Here is a 19,070-nt window from a genome sequence, read left to right on the forward strand (position 1 = left end):
CCAGGATTCTAAATACATCTGGAAATGTAATTTGGCTATCTTTTGATCTACGTATTCTGTGTGAAATTTTAATTGTTAAAAAATTGCTTGCACATTTAGCGATCTAGTTTGCTTGTATCCCAATACTGAAGAAGAGTGATTCCGTGTGTGGGAGTATATTTGAAAACTGCAATTTTTCAACCTTTCATTCACTCATTGAACAAAGATTTGTTGAATGCCTTCTAAGTGCCTGAGTCTTTTCTAGGTTCTGAAGAGGCAGTTATAGACAAGTCAAAGTTTCTCTTGGATCTTACACTCTAGTGGGATGATGGGTGACAAAAACAAACATGCAAAAAGTACATATAAAAGGGAGTTCCAGTTATTTATAAGTATTGTGCTTAAATTAAAACAGCACAATGGGTTAGAGAGGGCTTTGAAGGGTGGAGATGCTAGTGTAATCAACCAATGGCCTTTCTGAGGAGTTGACATTTGAGCTGAGACTTAAATGCTGTGAAGGAACTAGCCATTGGAAGACCAAGGGGCGGGGGGATTCTGTCTGAGGAAAGAAAATATGAAGGCCTTGGGGCGGGAACCAGCCTGACATGTTAATGAAACCATTCGTCTATTCCTATCCACATGTATTTGCTGAGTGCCTGTTTTGTGCCAGGTACAACATATTCTAAGGTGCTAGGAAAACGGTAGGGAACAAAAGAGAAATCCTGAGTTCCAGTTCTCATAGAACTAAGTTCTTGCGTAGTGGGGAAGAAAGACAAAACAAACAAACAAACAAATAAAAACAAAAATAAGAAAAGTATCAGATAATAATAAATGAATTAATTCTACGTAAGAAGGAACAATGTGATAGATAGTTTTTTGGTGGATACCTTAGCTCCAGGGGCCAGAGAATGACTTTTTGAGTAAGTGACCTGTATAATGGGACGGTGGCAATATGAAGCTTACACTTGGGTCACATACTCCCTTTTGACATCTTAATTTATGGGTTGGGACATCATACAATAGGCTGCAGACAAGGTGTGACTCTAACCTGCCTCTTTCTCGTTCACTGATGAATGCATATGGGAATGCAAAAAAGGGCAACTTTTCAGGTTTATGAAAAAGGAAAACAATTCATAAATTTATATACTTTACTAGTAATAGCAAATTACATGCAACTCTCCTCACTAAGCGTTTGGGATGTTCAGGCTGAAAACAGCTGTTTTAACTGACGGGAATGTACAGCAGAATTAAGGAGCTTTTGCTGAATACATATTAAAAATAGCTTTAAAAGCAATGCAGCTTAAAATTAAATAATGAGGGTATGCGAATTAATATAGATTTTAACAATCCTGAAAAGGCAAAGCAGCCTTGGTCTTAGTGTTCTTGTACTTTTTAATTAAAAGCAGTGAATTCAACATTAAACACATTTTTTTCGGCCATTGTATGTTTTTCGGCTCCATTGTTGAAAATGATCTGCCCACATATATGTGGGTTTGTTTCTGGGTTCTCAATTCTATTCCGTTGTTCTGTGAGTCTGTTATTCTGCCAATACCATGCTGTTTTGTTTATTGTTGCTTTGTAGTATAAATTGAAGTCAGGATGGTGACACCTGCAGCCTTGTTCTTTTTTTCCTAAGATTGCTTTGGCTCTTCAGGGTCTTTTGTGATTCCATACAAATCTGATGACTTTTTATTCTATTTCTTTAAAAAAATGCTGTTGGTATTTTGATGGGGATTACATTAAATCTGCATTTTCTCATACTTATTATTTTTTTCAAACTGTTGGGATATTGTGTTTATACTGTGGAAAAGCTATTTGGTATTTAAGTCAAGATTCTAATAAGAAAATAGAATTTTATCTAAAGTAGTTCATGTTAAAGGTTGTCTATTGATAAGAAAGAGTATGGACAGGAAACAGAGTGAAGTTTTTGCATGTGGATAGCACTAAACAGTAGGAGGCCACATACATCTCTGTATCTACACATCTGCTCCCTCTAGTCTCCTGTTTTTCTTCTTGCATAAGATTTCTTTCTTCATTCATGGTTTCTTTGTCTCTCCAAAAACTCACATGACATATGGCATTGCTTGACACAGGTCTCAAATTCCACATGGCCTATAGTTCCAGCCCTCACCATTCTCTGACTGGCTTAGTCTCTCAATGAGCCAATTCCAAAATCCTGGGAGCAGTCATCTGATTTTTCCAGCTCAAATTAGGTACATACCCTGGTCCAATCAGCGGTAGCCGGAGGACAGGAGAGGAGATAGGCACTACAGAGTACGAACTTGTGATGTTACATTCTTATGAGCAAATAATAAATCCCCCATTATATAACAAATAATTACTGACTACATCACCTTTAAAAACTTGAAACAATATTTTTAAGTGTAGGCCGGCCGGTGGCTCAGGCAGTTGGAGCTCCATGCTTCTAACTCCTAAGGCTGCCGGTTCGATTCCCACATGAGCCAGTGGGCTCTCAACCACAAGGTTGCCGGTTCAACTCCTCGACTCCCGCAAGGGATGGTTGGCTGTGCCCCCTGCAACTAAGATTGAACACGGCACCTTGAGCTGAGCTGCTGCTGAGCTCCTGGATGGCTCAGTTGGTTGGAGAGCGTCCTCTCAACCACAAGGTTGCTGATTGGACTCCCGCAAGGGATGGTGGGCTGCGCCCCCTGCAGCTAACAACCACAACTTGACCTGGAGCTGAGCTGCGCCTTCCACAGTTAAGATTGAAAGGACAACAACTTGACTTGGAAAAAGTCCTGGAAGTACACACTGTCCCCCAGTAAAGTCCTGTTTCCCTTCCCCAATAAAATCTTTAAAAAATATATTTTTAAGTGTAAAGCACCATTTTGATAGCCTCTTTCACTCACACCAATTATCATACCATTTGTTCTTTCTCTGCTCACTATTCTCCCTAGAGCTAAACTTGGTTTGAAGATATATATATACACATCGCATACATTCCACAGAAAAATGTATAATTTTATATCAATTCATTTCCCAATTTAACAAATGTTAATTGAATACACTGGGAATTTAACATTGAAGAAAATAAACACAAATCTTTGCCTTTCTGGAGCTTACCTTTTATGGGAGGCAGATAGACATATAACTAAATAAATGTGTTATGTGGTACTTGGGAAGATCATATGTGTTATGCAGGAAAATAAATCCTGAAGCTAAATAGGAAATAAACAGAATGGTCATAGGGCAGCTCACTTTGAAGGTGACATTTGAGCCAAGATTTGTAAGAGGTCATCTAGAGAAAAGACATAAACAGAAGGAACGGCAAGTGACCTGCACACTCAAAGAACAAGAAGGAGTTTGGTGAGTCCCAAGCAGAATGAACAAGGGTTGGAGAAGAGTAGGTGAGGTCAGAACGATTAACAGATGCTGGCCACTGAAGGGAGGAGTCATATGACAGATTATTCAGGTTCTTGTTAAGATTACGGCCTCTGGCTTCTATTCTCTGTGACACAGAAAACACTCCAAGGTTTTGAGCAAAGTAACTTGATCTGACATATTTTAAGTGGATCATTATAGTTTCTGTGTTATACTAGACTGAAGGATGCTGGTAGCAGTCAGTCAAATTTGGGCTATGATTCGGGCAAGAGAGCACAGTGACAAAGAAGTAGGAGAAAAAGTCATGAGAGGTCAAGATTCTGGATTGATTCTGAAGGTAGAGCCAACAGAGGTTTCTTCTAGATTAGATGTTGGTGTGAGACAAAGAGAGAAATCAAGCCTGACAAGTTTTGACCTTGAGTAATTAGAAGAATGGAGTTTTCATTTACTAAGATAAAGAAGATTGTGGAAGGGGAAATTTTTTAATGTGTGTGTATGTGAAAATCAGGAACTCCATTTTGGAAATGTAAATTAGTGGTGACTAGACATTTGTGTGGAATGGATGAGCAGACAGTTGGATTTGAATCATCAGCACAGTGATACTATTTAAAACCTTGAGACTGAATGAAACCACCTAGAAATTAATGTAAAGATGGTAGAGAAGAGGTATAAGACCCAAGTCTTGGGCACACCTACATTTAGAGGCCAAAGAACATATGGAAGAACTAGCAAAGGTGAATGAGAAGCAACAAATGAGAAAGGAGGAAATCCAGGAGAGGGTGGTGCCCAGGAAGCCACGTGAAGAAAATGTGTCAAGGAAGGAGTGACCAGCTGAGTCAAATATTGATGGCAGGACAAGTCAGATGAGGACAGAGAAATGATCATTTAATTCCATAGTATAGAGGTTATTAGTAATTTGACAGGAAGAGTCAGGGGGCTGTGATGGTGAAGATAAAGATCTCTTTGAAATGAGTTTGAAGAAGACAATAGAGGAAAAGCAATTGGACTTAATGATTTATAGAATGAATAAAATGGCAACATTATGTACTCTGCAACTTTTCACAGAGCAATATATGCTAGGGATTTATACTATTCTTTATAGCTCTAGCTCATTTATCTTAATCATTGCATAGTTTTTAATTATATGAATGACCACAAAATTTTTAAGATAGTTCTCTTAATATCTAAATAGGTTTTAAGTCTTCTGTTTTAGTACCAAGGATGTCAATCATCCATACCCTAAAATACTAGTATAGGGGAAATTTCAGTGGAAAGCCAGAGATAGTGGGAGAGACCAAAGCATTTTGAATAGTCTATGTAGGGACAAGAGCGGACATCAGCCAGGCTGAGTTGAGATTTCATAATGGAAACCAATGGTAAATAAAGTCGCCTAAACTGGTCTGTGATAACTCTCTTCCTTGAATTAGGACCAACTCTAACCAGGCAAACAGTTCTTTGCCTTACAAAAGACACCAGTTCAGGCCCTGGACACTTTTGCCAGTAATATATTTTTTTTCAAAACATAAGTCTCTATAAGTTGGTTATGAAACCAACAATAGCTCTTCATTTCCTATGTCCTAAAGGGTGAACTTTTTTTTTTTTAAGTTGTAATTTGGGTACCAATCTCCAGGATAAGCATCCTTGATTTCTGATGCTATTCTCAGAACAACTCATCCTATTTCGGAATGCTTTGTAGTTAGAAACCCCTTTTAGTTTCAAGTTCTTTCTCATGAAAACAGGAGCTGTCTCTCTCTATCCTCCCACACTGCACAGCTGTTTACCAGGCTTGTAATTAACGAAGATTTTGCTAACAATCATGTGCCCAATGATATTCTGGGCTTCTTGAAAGAATCAGGGTGGCCAGCAATCATTGGGCTGGGAACTTTATGTGTTTTGCTAATGGGCTGTAGATCAACTAGTGTCTTTTTCAGTAAGAGAATTTCTGGGAGCCCCACTGATATATTGCAGGCTAAATTACCCTAGGAAATATGAACTGATCTGAAATGTAGAAAAATTAAAGAGTAATTTTCCAAATTGAATTAGCTTCTTCTGTTGGGCCTATTTAAAGGCCTACAAATCTTCCGGAATTTCCAGATTAATTGTCTGGGTTTGTAGATTTCTATTTTCAATTGTTTATAAAATGACAGCTTCTGCAGCCAACCTCACTTTCATTGTTCCAATGAAGGGAGCTTGATTTAATACAAAGGTTGAAAAGTCATTTATGTGTAGGAAGCAAAGAGGGCACCAAGCAAAGCAGCCCAGCATTAGAAACCACTGGGGAGAACTGAAGGACTGGGGTGGACTGGAGAGAAGTGCTCTGCTCCAGTCAGTTGTTGCCACGTGAGAATATCCGCCTAGTCTTCCTACTCCAAGTTTCTCAAGAGAAGCTAGAAATCTGAATTTTAACATGACATCATTCAGCTTGGAAACAGTGGCAACAAACTTGAAGTTTTAGAACAGCACTCTGTAACCCAGTACAAGCAAACGCATCTGCAACTGGATCCAACCCCAGACCACTAGTTTGTGACTTCTGGTCCAGAAATACCAGCGGTTATGGCAAGGATTTGGAGCTGGTTCTTCATGGTGACTTGGAAAACAACTGGTTGTTAATGATCTAAATGTTCAATTACAAATTGTTCTCTCTGTTTCCTGTTTTTATAACACATCTTAAATCACATTAGACTGTTATGTGAAACCTGCTGGTTAAAGAAAGAGCGACCGTATATCCTGGACTACCCAGGTCAGTGCTGCCTTAGGCCTGTAGCAGTTATGCTTATTACTACTACGCCCTGTGTTCCCAACAGATCCCAGCTTGGACAATACATCATATGGACACCATAATTACGTGACCCTATTGTTCCTGCTCCCCATTTTTCATTTATTTTTAAATTTGTTTCTTTTTTAAAAAAGCTACCATGGAACATGTTAAATATATAAAAATAACTGGATGAATTATCATAAACCTCCATGTAGCCATCATTCTGTTTCAGCCACTATCAACTAATGGCCACACATGTTTCTTCCATACTCTTACCCACTCTCTGCTCCTGCATTATTTTGAAGAACATCCCAGATTCCATGTCATTTCATTCGTCATTTCTTATGAACTTTGAATCAATGTTATCCAAGTATTAGTCTACCTCTAAACATTTAATTTTAACCCATTTTATTTCAAATTGTACTTACTCTTCCCCAACACCTTGACTTTTCTGCAGTCTCTTCCCCCCCACCCCCATATATCCATCACCACTAGGTGTCTGCCCCTTTGTTTCCCAGTAGTAGTACTAAGAAACTTTGTTAGCATTTCTCAAGAAGCTTTCAAGAGTCATTGAATATTTGTTGCTGCTTAGGGTGATAGCAAATATTTGTGTCTAAAAATAATTTATTATTATATGTATTATTAAAAATAAAAGATAATTTTGAACTTTATTTTTTCTAGTCCTTCAACTGCATCCATCTTTTCAAATGTTGATTTGCCCATTGGTTTACCCCTTGAATAATTTTTGGTGAATTTATCTCATTGCCTTGTTACAAAGTTGGAACATTCTTGCCAGATTTCAGTTCTCTGAAGATATCTGTTGACTGTTATAGACTAATCCTGGGGCCTAGTTTCAAGCTTTGTTTGACATTTCTGGTGGCAAATATGTATTCTGGTAACTATGTCTTTTGAAAAACTTCAGGAATTGCAAATGATCAGAGAGAGAGAGCAGGTATAACTTCTAAACTCTGGTAAGTTTATTAAGCAATCAAAATGCTTTTATTATGTTAGAATTTTCTTCATAGTTTACATTTTTTGGATTAATAACTATGGATACACATTATGTCTACACATAAAATTTGATAATACAAATAATAGATTCCACAAATGAGCTTATTTTGTTAGTTTGTATTTTATCTATTTGAGAACCTTGAGTAAAAAGTATTAATTTTCTCCTTTTTAATTTACTTCTGTGTTTTATTCATATTTTTCTGTTCTATGATTTTTTTTTTTAGAAACATATTAAAATTTTTTTCTTCAATTGAGTCTTTCATTTTCTTTAGATGTTGGTAATTCCCCTCTGCACTTTTTTCCTCTGCATAGATTAACAATGAGGACTAGATTTTATCCATATTGAGACCAGATAAGTAGCCTAGGAAATTGACCACTCACTCCATACGTAACAATTGACTATATGTGAAACCTGCAGCTGGGGAAGAACAAGAACCAGTTTCATCCAGCAAGGCTAATCCCCTTGCCCAGGATGACCTTTAGCTAACTATAATGTCATTATAATCTCATTTACACTGTGGTTACTACAGCTCCCATCATACGCCATGACAGTTCCAGAGGAACCAAATAAGGAAGAGAAAGCAGAAAACTGAGGATCCCACCTACTGGGAAGAAACTGATGAGTCACATCAATGGGACGTCACCAATTCCTGGCCCCTGGAGGTATAATTTACCCTTGGTCAGAACTTCCTTGGTGCAACTCAATCTCGGACTTCACCCAAACTTCCCTCTCAAAGATATATTTTTGTTTCAGTAAACTTTCCTGAATCTATCTTGCTCTTGAATTCTCTTTTTCTTATTTTCTTCCTTCCTTCCTTCCTTCCTTCCTTCCTTCCTTCCTTCCTTCCTTCCTTCCTTCCTTCCTTCCTTCCTTCCTTTCTTTCTAGAATAACATGTCAGCTTTATTACTGAGAAAAAGGTTGATATTGAATAACATTCGGGGGCTGACACAGTCTCTGGTAGTGCTAAACAGCCCGTGGACTCTGTTCTCCTACCCCACCCTCCTGCATGTGATTTAGCTGCTGTAAAACTCACAGCATAGACATTGAGGAGTAGAGCAAATCTTGTGTTCTTTGTAGGTAGACAAATCTCAAAAAGAAGGAAAGAAGTGAGCTGATCCAGACATACACAATTCCTTTTTCTAAACTGCCCCCCAAATTCCTTCCTTGGGGAAGAATAAGTGAAGGTGGGGCAAAAGGACACAAATGTGATTCTAGCAGAGGCCGATTCACATTTCCTAGCTTTTTGTTCTCAACCCATTGGGTTTACCCATTAAGACTATGGTCAACCATATTATGATCAACCAAAGTATTAGCTACCCCCTTGAAGGAGGAGATCAGGTGTCTATTAGAGCTGGCTCTTACTTTCATGAGGCTCCCTCAGTTGCAGCCACAGCTCATTTGGGTTATTTCCTGGGTACTTATACTATTTTAAGTTTGAGTTATTTGCCAACATTTCTGTGTGTGTGTGTGTGTGTGTGTGTTTTATTAATTTTGGGTGTACAAAACAATGTAATAGTTAAAAATTTAACATTTATGTCCCTCACCCAGTGATAACCCCCTTTCTACTACCCCCTATCTACCACCCCCTTTGACGTCGCATACAGCCATTACATTTCCACTGCCTCTATTTGAATTCTTTCTTGCATGGAGATAAGAACCTAGTCACCACTGCTCTGGGTTGAGTCCTTTCTAGGACATCTCCCTGAGCTTCGGGCGTCAATATCAAACCCAACTAAATGAGTAAATATATATATTTTTAACTTTTATTAGTTTCGGGTGTACAAAACAATGTAATAGTTAGACATTTCACCCCTTACAAATAACTCCCCTCCCCCCATCTACTGCACCTCTGACATCGTATTTATCTATTACAATTCCATTGACTCTATTCCCTATACTATACTCCATATCCCATGACTATATACATTAAATTATAGTTGACATATAATATTATCCAGCTTCAGCTTCAGGTGTACAGCACAGTGATCAGGCATCTACACCTTCCATGATGTGGTCTCCCTAATAAGACATGTGCCCATCGGACACCCTACAAAATATTTACAACACTATTGATTATATTCCCAAACTGTCTTTCATGGCAATATTGTAGTTACCAATTTGTGCTTTCCAATCCCTTCCCCTTCTCCCTCATCCCCACCCCCTCCCTTCTAGCAACCGTTAGTTTTTCCTCTATATCTCTGAGACTATTTCTGTTTACTTTGCTCATTTATTCAGTTCTTTAGATTCCACATATAAGTGACATCATATGGTATTTGTCTTTCTCCAACTGACTTCTTTCACTTAGCATTATGTTCTCTAGGACCATCGATATCACTGCAAATGGTAAGATTTTATTCTTCTTTATAACCGAGTAAATGTATTCTTTTTTCTTTTTTCTTTTTTTAATTAAAGTTTATTGGAGTAACAATTGTTAGTAAAGTTACATAGATTTCTGTAATACATCATCTGTATATCATGTTGTGTGCTCACCACCCAGAGTCAGTTCTCCTTCCATCACCATATGTTTGATCCCCCTTACCCTCATCTACCACCTCCCTCCCCCCTTACCCTCTGGTAACCACTAAACTATTGTCTGTATCTATGAGTTTTTGTTTCCTCATTTGTTTGTCTTGTTCTTTTGTTGTTTTCAGTGTTATATACCACATATCAGTGAAATCATATGGTTCTCAACTTTTTCTGTCTGACTTATTTCACTTAGCATTATAATCTTAAGATCCATCCATGTTGTCGCAAGTGGTATTATATCATCTTTTCTTATGGCAGAATAGTATTCCACTTTGTATATATACCACAACTTCTTTATCCATTCATCTGTCAAGGGATACTTTGGTTTTTTCCATGTCTTGGCCACTATAAATAAAGCTGCAATGAACATTGGAACACATATATCTTTATGGATAAATGTTTTCAGATTTTTTGGGTAGATACCCAGGAGAGGGATTGCTGGGTCATATGGTAATTCTATTCTCAATATTTTGAGGAACCTCCACACTGACTTCCATAGCGGCTCCACCAATCTGCATTCCCACCAACAGTGTATAAGTGTTCCTTTTTTTCCACAGCCTCCCCAAAACTTGTTGCTATTTGTCTTGTTGATGATAGCCATTCTAACTGGGGTGAGGTGATATCTCATTGTGGTTTTTATTTGCATATCTCTGATGATTAGTGATGTTGAGCATTTTTTCATATATCTATTGACAATTTGTATGTCCTCTTTGGAGAAATGTCTCTTCAGGTCCTCTGCCCATTTTGCAATTGGGTTGTTTGTTTTTTTGTTGTTGAGTTGCATGAGTTCCTTATATATTTTGGACATTAACCCCTTATCGGAGGCACTGTTTGCACAAATCTTCTCCCACTCAGGTTGCCTCTTTACTTTGTCGATGGTTTCTTTTGCTGTGCAGAAGCTTTTAAATTTGATATAGTCCCATTCATTTATTTTAGCTTTTATTTCCCCTTTGGAGTCAAATTCATAAAATGCTCTTTGAACCCAAGGTCCATAAGTTTAGTATCTGTTTTCTTCTATGCAGTTTATTGTTTCAGGTCTTATGTTTAGGTCTTTGATACATTTTGAGTTAATTTTGGTAGCTGGTGACAGACAGCAGTCTAGTTTCATTCTTTGGCACGTGGCTTTCCCGTTCTCCCAGCACTATTTATTGAAGAAGCTGTCTTTTCTCCATTGTATGCTTTTGGCTTTTTTGTCTAAAATTATCTGTCCATATTTATGTGGGTTTATTTCTGGGTTCTCAATTCTATTCCATTGGTCTGTGTGTCTGTTTTTCTGCCAATAATATACTGTGTTGATTATTGTTGCCCTGTAGTACAAGCTGAAGTCAGGATGTGAAAGACCTATATACTGAAAACTATAAGACATTTTAAAAAGAAATAGAAGAAGACATAAAGAAATGGAAAGACATTCCGTGTTCATGGATTGGAAGAATCAACATAGTTAAAATGGCCATATTACCCAAAGTCATATACAGATTTAATGCAATCCCCATCAAAATCCCAATGGCATTTTTTAAAGAAAAAGGACAAAAAAATCATTAGATTTCTTTGGAACCACAAAAGACCCCGAATAGCCAAAGCAATACTAAGTAAATGTATTCTGAATGAATATTTATCTCTCATACTAGACTGAAAGCTTCTGGAGACCAGAATCTGAATTTTTTATATCTCTGTATCAATGTATTAACATAGGGTTTGAAAATGGTAGATTCTCCAAATATTTGTTGACCTAAATTCTAGACAGGAAAAGTCATCTTTTATTACATGTTGTATGTACCTGCTGACCATAATATAAATAAATACATATGTATGTGTTATGGTCTTATGAATTATAAATATTTAAAACATTAGCAGTATTCATGGATTTCTAAATAGAGTATAGAAAAATTTTAGCCATAATTCTACCATTTAATAAATCAAACTTTTTTCATGAATTTATTTTCCTTCCAAATTGCTACTTTACTATAAGGGAAAATAATTTCTACAGAGTTATAATTATTGGAATAGATATTTTGTTTTAAAAATCAACTATATTGAAATATAAATTACATACAATAAAGTGAACCCATTTTTGGTGTACATTTTGCAAAAGTTTCAAAAAGTTTTGAGAAATTTATATGCCTATGTAATAACTTCTACAATGAAGATATAAAAGACAATCATCACTCCATCCCAATTAATTCCCTGCAGGGAGGATCCAGGCAACACCTGATATATTTTGTGTTACTAGAGATTCACTTTGCCTTTTCTAGAGTTTCATGTCTCTGTATGTGGCTTCATTAGCTCAGCATACTGTTGCTGCTTGTATCAGTAATTTATTTCCATTGCTGTGCAGTATTCCATTATATATATGTGTGTGTGTGTATATATATATATATAAATTTGTTTCTCTGTATACTTGATGGACATTTGGGTTGTTTCCAGTTTTGGTATATTATGAGTAAAGCTGCTGTGAACATCCAGGTACAAATCTTTGTTGGACACATGTTTTCATTTCCTTTGGGCAAATACTTAAGAATACAATTATTGATTGATATAGGTAACTATAGGTTTTATTTTGTATAAACTAGTATATCAAAAAGTATACCATTTAAATTTTCTGTCAGAAATGTAAGAGAGTACGAGTTGCTCTACAACCTCATATGGCAAAAAACTATTTTTATTTTCATATTCAATATACTTTTTGAATGTTTTTTGGCCTTCCTAGTTAATCTTTATATTTTGAAAAAATATGTATTTAATTAAAAGAAGGTGTTAGAAGATAAAGGAATTACTCTTTTTCTAGTTATTCCTACAAGTGTCTGTAGTCTTACTGTCGCTACAAATTTTCTGCCCACCACTGGCCCTGGGTAAAATTTGGAAACAAGCAAAGATTTTGCTTTAAATTTCCTCTTTCCTTCAGAAGTCCATCTCTGCCTCCTGCAACTCATCATTCCAAGGTGGCCTGTCATTTTAAGTTATACTTCTACCTTGGTTTTCATCAGTTTAAGGACAAAGTTTTTTATACTTTAGACTCCTGATTTTGTGTTTTATGTGCTAATGCACATAAATTAGTGGTAGTGATTTTCAGTGAAATATATACATGATCCTTAATTGCATGCTGTTTGAAGACTTATCCTTTGTATCGATAAAGTTAGCTCTAATAATGCATTTGACCATTTCTAGATTTTCTCTGACTTTTGCAGGTGTCTGATTCCTATCCTGCAAAGAGTACATAAAAGAACAAAGCATCGTGTGTGTATGTGTGTGTGTGTGTGTTTACCAACATGCATTTTATTGCCCTGAAAAGAAGAGTTATTTCTCTCCAATATCTTCATAGTATTCTAGTACAGGATGTGTTGGGGAGGAGTTTTCTACTTTTCAAACTTTTCTAAATTCTCTAGTCCTTCTGTATTCCCTTCTTTGCCTAGCTGGGTAGATAAAGTGCAAGCTTGACGTGCTTCATTGCCAGAATGAATTTTCATTCTCCCAGTAACTTGAAATACTGCAGTCCTCAAGTACTCAGTCACAATGCTTAGTCACAGGCTAGGTCACCACCAAGCAGTCAACCTCAGGGGATGGTCATGTTCAAGATCAGTTCATTACACCAACCTGGTCCATTCTTTTGTCTCTGTTCTCATAGTTATGTGAGGAAAGTGCAGGATTTAGGCTGCTTTGCAAAATTTAAACCTTCTCCCCAAGTTTTTCACTGTGAAACAGCTAGAGAGGGATGGACTTCAGAGTCAAACAGACAGATCTCTGTGTGTGTATTCTCTTTCCCTCTCCCTCTCCCTCTCCCCCTTCCTTCCTCCCTCTCTCCCTCCCTCCTTCTTTCCTTCTTTCCTTCCTTCCTTCCTTCCTTCTTTCCTTCCTTCTTTCCTTCCTTCCTTCCTCTTTCTTTCCTCCTTCCTTCCTTCCTTCTTCCCTTCCTCCTTTCCTCCCTTCCTTCTTTTTCCTCTATTTCTTTATTTGTTTATTTATTGTTGAAAAGGAGATAAAAGCATGATAAAATTTCAAACAATTTAAAAGTGTATGCAGTGTAAAGAAAGCAAGCAGACTCTCTGTCTCAGGTCTCTTACACTCTTTCCCCAAATGCAGCCACAGATATAATTTTCTTACATATTTTTCCATAAATGTTTTATTCATGATCAAACATGCATTTGTGTTTATACCCTTTAATTTATATCCTTTTAAAAAAAATCAGATGTATTTGTACTATTTTCCCTTAAAAATGTGTCTTAAGTATTGTTCCCAAACAGTATCTACAGATTCACCTCACTCTTTTTTTTTTTTTTTTTCTAAGGAGGGCACAGCTCACCTTAGTGGCCCATGCGGGGATCGAACCAATAACCTTGGCTTATTAGCACCACACTCTAACCAACTGAGCTAACCAGCCATCCCTCACCTCACTCTTTTCGAACACTGTGTTTGTCTGCATAGTTTTCTATCGTATGGGTGAACATACTGTATTGAACCAATCTCCTATAAAGGGACCTTTTGTTATTTCCAGTTAAAAAAATTATTTTTTTGTTATTAAAGATTACATCACAGTGAGCTTTTGTAGAGATATGAGGATAGTTATTGGAGATATTCCTAAAGTGGATTGATGTGTCTAAGCATTTAAATTTTGAAACTTATTGCCAAATTGTCCTTCAATGAAGTTGCATCAATTTACCCTCCATTTAATAGCAAGTGCGTTCGAAGTGCCTGATTTCAGGCTATGTACTATCAAACTTCATTCTTTGCCTACAAATTAACTTTTCTTCAGTTAATAAGAAGCAAACAATCTATTTTCCTTCCTCCATTTTTTCCTTCCTCCTTTAATTTTCTTGTTTTTAATCACAGAATAAGATATTGAAGGTTATAACTTATCAGAGCTAACCACATACTCCAAATGTTGGCTATGTAATCACTCCTGATAAGGAGAAAGGTGTTTCTCTGGGCCTACATTCAATTTCCATGCTTCGATACTCCTTTGCTTTAACTCTGTCCACATGCTGGTGTGTGGCAGTGTTAATTGGGCATTCTGCTTTTGAATCTCATGTAGAATGTACATTCAATTAATTTACTACAAAATTAGAAGAAAATGAAGAGAATGAACACAGCCATTAGAGTTGTTGTCAATACTATGAGTTAAATGTAAATGGAGAAAGAAAACAAGAAAACTACTATTAAGTACACCTTGCCCTCTTCAAACGGAATACAATACAGATTTACAATGTTAATTATTTCCACCATCTATCTATTTCAAAGCTGTGAGATTGAAACATGAATATGTCAGGTATTTAAATACTAATTTATTTGTAAAAATCTGTACTTTATTAAAATATCATTATACGTATTTTAGAGTTAAAACTCTGCACTATGTAGGTGGGGAGGTAAAATGCCCATTTATTGTCCACCGAATGTGAGGGAAATTGGCTTTGTCAGGAAGCTGATTGATATCTCGAAGTGTTTTGTTTTCAGTGACTGGCACTGCCGAGTTACAACCATCTATCATCTAACAGGTAATTAGTCAGATTTCTCATCATGAGCCTTCAATCCTGCTGTTTTATTATTGAAATACCACAAACCAGTAGGCAATTTGAATGCAGATAAAGTTCTCTGTCATGGGTGTAAGGACAAAGACAACATTTTGCAATTCAGCAGTAGTGAGTTTGAATGAAAGTCACTGAAATGTAAGTTTGGCTCTTACAGAAAATAAATATAAAAAATTTACTTTGCTACCCCATTTGTCTTCGAAAGTGACAACCGAGAAATTTGCTGTTTACAAAGCAACGTAGTGTTTTAATATGAACTTACTTTACTTTACAAGTAGAAAGTTAAGTGGAAGAACATTGATAGCTCGAAACATAAGATTAGATAAAATAAATGAACTAGGTCTCGAATAGATTTCATACTACTTCCAAAATATTTTGAGATAGTGGATAAAAGTAATCTGTAATTATTAGTTTGGTGTAAAAGTGATTGCAGTCTTTGCAATTATTTTTTAACCTTTTAAACCACAATTACTTTTGTGCCAACCTAGTAGCGGTATCTAATAGTATGAAAAAGTTAATAAACTCTTTTTTCAATTGTTTTTTCATAGGAAAGCTTAGAAATTAAAATAGTTGGAAGCTCTAAAGATGAATTATTTGATCATTCTCTCACGTGCTTTGTATTAAACAAGCTTGCTTCTGAAGCTGACACTAAGACACCTTAGGAGACTTCCTCTATGGTTTACAGATTTCAGGCAATTGATTGGTAACTTCATAACATTGAACATTGTTTTCTTGACTTAACTCAAAATTATTATCTTTCAGAAAAATGGATCTCAAAAACTTCAGCTTTCCAAAAAGTTTCAGGACACCAGAGTCATTATTCCTTAATGAGGTGGAAATACAATGTCTCTTCTGTCAACTTTTTGTTGTGGAAATAAATACATTTACCTGCTTTCTCAAACCTTAAATAATAATTTCCTTTATTCAATAAAGTATTGTATATGTGCTATACAGATATTAAAATTAACAGATCAAGAAATGTTTTAATTCAGTTACATAGTAATGTCTTCCAGTGAATAATAAATTTTACCAGAAAGTTTTCACACAATTGCCTAATGTACAAACATAAACTAAACTCTAGTACTGCATGAGGATTAAACCTACACTTTATAAATATTTGTACAATGTGGGCATTCCACAATTCCTATACAATATGTAGAATATAATACCAATTATTGTCAAATTGTTTAGACTTATTTAAAATATGGCATAAATTCTCCTGTAGTATCTTTATGAAAACTACATCAATGTACACATATATCTTTGTGTTTCCTTAAATAGCATAAGCTTTGGTTCTACCATGAACATTGAGAAATGTTCATGTTCACATTTCATGTGAAGGAAAATACCAGTTTATTACAAGCGTTTATTGCTTATAGTATCTTCATTCATTAATGTAAAAAATACTCTTATAGGTATTATCACAGAGAGAATAAAAACTTAAGATATTGATTATAATATTAAATAAGCGATCTTGTTAGGTAGAAAAATAGAATATTATGTACACTGTTGCTCAATGTAGATAGAACATGTGATGTTTCCAGGCCTGGATAAAAAGATCACAAATCTCTCTTATCATACAAAATGCAAAGTTACTAGTCCCTTGAGAATTTTATTTAGATAATGTTTATGTAATGTTAAATAAACATAAACTGAAACATTAAGTCAAACTTCTGGAGTTTTATAGGCTTCAAAATGGGGTACACATACCCTGCTGACTTGGCCCATGGTACCGAAGCATATTGAATTTTATTTTGGGTTGCAAGGGGATGGAAACTTTAGATGTCTTTATTGACTATTTGACTACATTATGGTGTAAAAAAATAGTTGATAATAACCAAGATTTGTGCAGTGACAGGTGAAAGAATAAGCACTTTAGGTTCATTTACTCATTGAATTCCCCCATTGAGGGAGGTACTTCATCCCCATTATGTGGATGAGATACTCAGGCTGCGACAAAGTACTTTGTCAGATTTCAAATGGCTAGTAAGATGGTAGAGCTGGAATTTGGACACAGGCACTTTGACATTGATCATAAGCACTTTGTCTCACTGCTCGCTCACACCAAAGCAGAACATGTCTCTCATTCTAAGCCTTCTCTGCTCACTCATTCTGGAGAGACGTCTATGACAGTCTTCATCTGGGGGCACCCATGAGTGGCATATGGAGTCACCGTCCGTCTTTGGTACCTACTGCCTGCTGGTCTGGCTCTGATAGACTTCCTTTGGTCAGCACTGCTGCTTCTTTGCACACACTGCCCTCATCTGAAGCTGAAGTCCAAAGAGGTGAAAGGACCAATATTAAATGGAAGTGCCGGATAATTCTTCACTGCAAGAAACACACATAATTTTTTACACACTCAACTGTATTTTGAGTATGTAGGAACAAAGTGGCATTAATTATGGAGTCAGAAAGATCTGGGTTAAAAATCTGAATTCTACTAGTTAAGAGGAGGGTTTATACCTGAGTGAATTACTTGACCACTCTGAATCTCAGTTTTCACATCTATAAAATGAGAATGGATAAGAATGCATTTCTAGCTATTCTGTGTGTCTGGTGTGTGCAAATGGTGTTAGACAACATACTAGCCTCCCACATGCCCGTTTCCCCCTGTTTGAAAGCTATATTAAGTCTTCTTGCTCAAATTTCAGTAAGTTTAAACATAGCACTAAAACAATAGGAAGCTTTATTCTGAGTTCTTTGACTTAGTATAACTGGGGTAAATTGTAGCCAGTAAATTCTTTATTCTTATGTATCGTTTGCTGAGTCAATTGGCTGATATTCATGAGCTTTTGGGAAGGTACTTAATAATACCCAGATTTTGAACAACTATAATAGGGCTGGAGGAAACATTTGGAGGTGATGGATATGTTTATGGCATTAAATGTGATGATGGTTCAATTGGTGTTTACTTATCTCCAAGCTCATCAAGTTGTACACATTAAATACGTAAGGTTTTTGTATATCAATCATACTCCAACAAAGTGGTTGAAAAAAGATTTTTAACAAACCCACTTATGAGAATGGTGGGTAGTTCATCAGGATATAATTCTACATTGTTTGATCCTAGTATACATTTCCTGGTCTTAATAATTATATTCCTCAGGTTTGCTCTGTGGATTGCATAAGTGAGACTCGCCTGAGGTGCTAAAAAATTTATATCCCTGGGCCCTACCTAGGAGATAATGAATCTGCAGCTCTGGACAAGAGGACCAAGAACAAACATTATTCAAGAAATATATTATTGTGTTGATTGACTTCACTGCCTACACTTCACCAGCATCTAAGGATTTACTAATATTCTAGATTCTGAGAGCTCATTGTATAGTACAAATGCCAGATACACAAACAATTCCAAAACAACATAACGAGGGTTCAAACAGAGGTATGTGAAATGTATGCTAGAAAAGCATAGAGGAGGAAATGACTAATTGGGTCACCCTGGAAAATCAGAGGGCACTGCTGACCTTTGGGTCATGGCAGTTGAGTTGGGTTTTGAAGGATGGGTATAATTTTACCAGGGAGAGAATGGGAGTTGAGGGCAAAGAAGAACTACAGATTTTGAAGAAGTGCTTTTATATATTATTCTTGAAAATATAAGTCAATACAAACATTTTGGAGGTCAAGTGGGCAGTTACTGTTAAAATGATTTTGTACGAATATTCAACCCTTCATTTCCACTTTTTGATATCTACTCTAGAAAGACACCCACAGATGTTCACATTACAGGAGACATTTTAAATGTCACTCATCAAGGGAATGGGTAAATAAGTCATACTGCCTTGACTTATTTATTTAGCAAATGTTATACTGATATTTATTATCATTGATATTTAAGAGTAGCTATCATGTGTCAGGCATGCCCTAGGCACTGGAGATAAAGCATTGAACAAAACAGACAAAAATGTCTGCCTGAATGGAGCTTGTATAATAGGA

At 36.2% G+C, this 19,070-nt stretch overlaps 1 long non-coding RNA gene across 1 annotated transcript in view; it reads left to right on the forward strand.

Annotated features, from left to right (window-relative positions):
* The window catches only part of LOC117031974 (uncharacterized), a 113,050-nt gene that overhangs the window by 14,848 nt on the left and 79,132 nt on the right, over positions 1 to 19,070 (forward strand). Inside the window, exon 2 of the long non-coding RNA XR_004424660.1 lies at positions 7,618 to 7,750. This is a non-coding gene — a long non-coding RNA (uncharacterized LOC117031974). The remainder of the gene's footprint in view (positions 1 to 7,617; positions 7,751 to 19,070) is intronic.

The sequence above is a fragment of the Rhinolophus ferrumequinum genome, chromosome 2 (genome assembly GCF_004115265.2).
Source record: "Rhinolophus ferrumequinum isolate MPI-CBG mRhiFer1 chromosome 2, mRhiFer1_v1.p, whole genome shotgun sequence".
NCBI lineage: Eukaryota > Metazoa > Chordata > Mammalia > Chiroptera > Rhinolophidae > Rhinolophus > Rhinolophus ferrumequinum.